General features: G+C 36.9%; 1 long non-coding RNA gene across 1 annotated transcript; it reads left to right on the top strand.

Annotated features, from left to right (window-relative positions):
• Positions 1–525: 525 nt before the first annotated feature.
• Positions 526–3,032, top strand: LOC138877139 (uncharacterized). The gene is made up of 2 exons (XR_011402462.1): positions 526–766; positions 2,581–3,032. It is a non-coding gene; the product is annotated as an uncharacterized lncRNA (long non-coding RNA).
• The last annotated feature ends 201 nt before the right edge of the window (positions 3,033–3,233 follow it).

The following is a 3,233-nucleotide window of genomic DNA, read 5'->3' as shown; positions in this document are numbered from 1 at the left end:
ATTTTTAATCTTAAAAATTACCAAACAAAATAGTTTATTTTAACGGTCAGTCTTATTTTAATAGCTTATTTTACTTAAGCAGGATCACATTTTTAATCTCGTTCGCAGGGAAAGAATAAAACTTGAGCTCGAGCAACTCATTTTTAGGCCTAATTTTGGACCTAGCCCATAATTCACAAGCCCATAATTCCTAAGCTCATACGCCTAACCTAATTTCTACCCTTATATAATAGTACCTAATTCTTAAATGAGAGACCTACACCCTAAATATTGAATTTGCCATTTGTTTCCCGAAAGATAAAAGAAAAGCTTGAACGGAAAAATACAAAAAGAAAGCAAATAATAGACTAATGCCAAAACAGCAAAAGGGCGGCCGCACTTCAACCTACAGAGACCCCTATTGTCCTTTTCCTTTAAAAAAAGTATCAAAAAAAATTGTCGACTCTTTGCACAATGCCATAAAAGATTCTCCAAATTTTGCCAACTAATGTCTTCTCATTTTTTTACAAACATTGCAAGCCTCCACTTCAATATATAATACCACATCGTCAGATAGAAAAGAAAAGAAAATGATAGCTCAGCTTTCATGGTCGTTCAAGTGACGATTCAGTTTAGCTAGAATTTCAATTTAGGTTTCAAGCTTTTCGGTGCCGACTCGAGGTTGCCGATAGGGTTCGCGGTCTAAGCTCCTGCTACTGTTGCATTTTCCGGTCAGATTGAGTTCGCCGGAGTATGTTGTAACTGAGTTCTTGTTAATATTATTAAGGTCTGATTCTAAACTCTTCCTTTTCGTCATTTCTCATGTGAGTATTTTGTGTTTTATTTTTAATCATGCTTTAATCGTTGTATCCATGATTAAGTTTTTAATTCCTCTAGTCTTCTGTTCTCTTATGCTTGTTTGAGTTGGGATTTTTATTTGAATTTTCAATTGAAAACAATTTATAGATTTTGTCTTATGACTGTTGGACCATTAATCCACCACTAAGTTTTCTTAACAAAAATAAGGCACTAAGGATTTTGGAGTTGTGCGAGACATGGAAATTTCAAATAGCTTTTCTGGTTTTGGTCCATGTTAATATGGATTTTAGGCCTCTTTGTTTTCATCTGGTTTATTTGACTTGAATGTTTGTGGCTGTAGTAATTATCTGGAAGATATAGCATTATGCAAATGCAAAGAATGTTAGAATTTTTGTCATTTTGAACGTGGGGTGGACAACAAGAATGGAGAAATTGAATTTATCATTTTAATTGTTTTACTTTACTTTCTCGTTCCGCTAGTAGCATGTTTGAGCTGACCACACATGCGTAGGCGAAATTTTTGGAGCGTAATAAAATTGCCATAGCTACGGGTACGGTTCCCGTAACGTAGTTGTGATACGTAATCCCCAATTTGGGTGTGCATTTCATGTGACCTGATTATAACAACTTCGAATAATAAAACCCTTTGAAATAAATTGAGGCGTGCCATGCTAAATAAAACCCCTAATCTCATGAACCTCACATAACTAATTAGCTTTTATAGAAAATTTGAGGTGTGCCATTTTAATGAAATAACCCATGGTCCTCATTTAATTAATAATAACTCTTTTAAAACTGGGGTGTACCATCAATTGAATTTTCCATGGCCCTCGCAAACTTTGTTATTAATTTGAACTTTCGTAGTTGCTTTAGGCACGTTCTGTAAATTGATTTTCCTTTAATTACTAATTTCGGGTGCACATTTTATCTGACCCAATTTCAATTCTTAACAACGTTAAATAGAACGTGTCGCGGGCCGTGGGTGCATTTCATGTGGCATGGTTCAAGGTATGTTTTAAAAAATGTTGAATCTTCCTAAAAGTATTTTTAAATAATTAAAAGCGGTTAATAAGTTAAAAATGCACAATAGGTTTAAAACATGTAGTAAATCAGTTAATAGGCTAATTATAATAGTTTAAGCGATCGTGCTAGAACCATGTAACCCGGGAATGCCTAACACCTTCTCCCGGATTAACAGAATTCCTTACCGAGATTTCTGTTTTCGCGGACTGTAATACAGAGTCAACTTTTTCCTCGATTCGGGATTTAAAATAAAGCGGTGACTTGGGACACCATAAATCATCCCAAGTGGCGACTTTGAATCTTCAAATAAATAAATCCCGTTTCGATTGTCACTTTAAGTTGGAAAAAACTCCCCTATACCCTCCCTTCGGGTAAAAAGGAGGTGTGACAGATATTATCACCCTTTAAATTTGGAAAAGGCATATTTGCGGTAAAACCAGTCGATCAACAGTGTAGTCGACGTTTCCATGCCTTTCCCTCTTGAGTTGTCCGCTCAAGGGTACCAGTCTAAGACCCCGATAGAAACTTTACTCTGTTTAACTGTGCATGCATCATGGTCAAACCTAGCCGAGTCAGTTATGTTGTCCGCATAATGACTCTTTAAGATAGCCTTGTCCAAAGTCCACCGGGTTTTCCTGAACCCAAACGGACACCACCACGTTCTGTGCATTTATTTGGAGAACTAAATGATTTATGCTAATTATTGATGTTAAATAGTTGAATCTGGTAGGGTAGGGTCTTAACCCTTTTGTTTTGCAGAAAATGAAGAACGAGGTTCCCAACTTTGGTATGGTTAGCACGCCCCCACTCTTGCTAGACTAGTGGAGGAGTATTTCATCAAATGACCAAATCAACGAGTGGAAAGAGAGGGCCACTAAAGCTAGCGAAAAGTTGGAATATCTGGAGTATAGTCTGCTGGAATTGGAAGAAAAAGTGAGGAAGAGAGTCACTGACTGCCAGAACGCCGAGGGAAACGAAGGGGAACACCTGGCAAAGGCATTTTTACTGGTGAACCTACGCGAACTGGAGGATTTGATCAACGAGAGCATTCAATCTGCGGAAGGTCCTTTTGGACCAAATAGATAGAAGATTTTCTTTTCGCCTTATAAAATGTAATAAGGCCAATGGCCACTAGTGGCATTTTATTCCTTTTTATTTAGTGTCGTTTTGGGATTCGTCTACTTTTTATCAATAAAATGAGGCATTTAGCATTCTAAGTTCTCCAAATCAATTTGTCGCTAGGCCTACCTCGGGAAAAATGAGGCTCCCAAATTAGGACACGATTTACATTCTTGCACTATGTGTTTAAATATCGTAACACTTTCTTATAATCGCTACTGACTTGTTACCTTTTGTTTTTACTTTTTGTTTATTTATTCCCCTTCCCTAAAGGTTAGTTCGTGCACTCTGGT

Source organism: Nicotiana sylvestris, chromosome 9 (assembly GCF_000393655.2).
Source record: "Nicotiana sylvestris chromosome 9, ASM39365v2, whole genome shotgun sequence".
NCBI lineage: Eukaryota > Viridiplantae > Streptophyta > Magnoliopsida > Solanales > Solanaceae > Nicotiana > Nicotiana sylvestris.
Note: the sequence above shows the minus strand (reverse complement) of the source record. Positions and strands in the feature narration are given on the sequence as shown.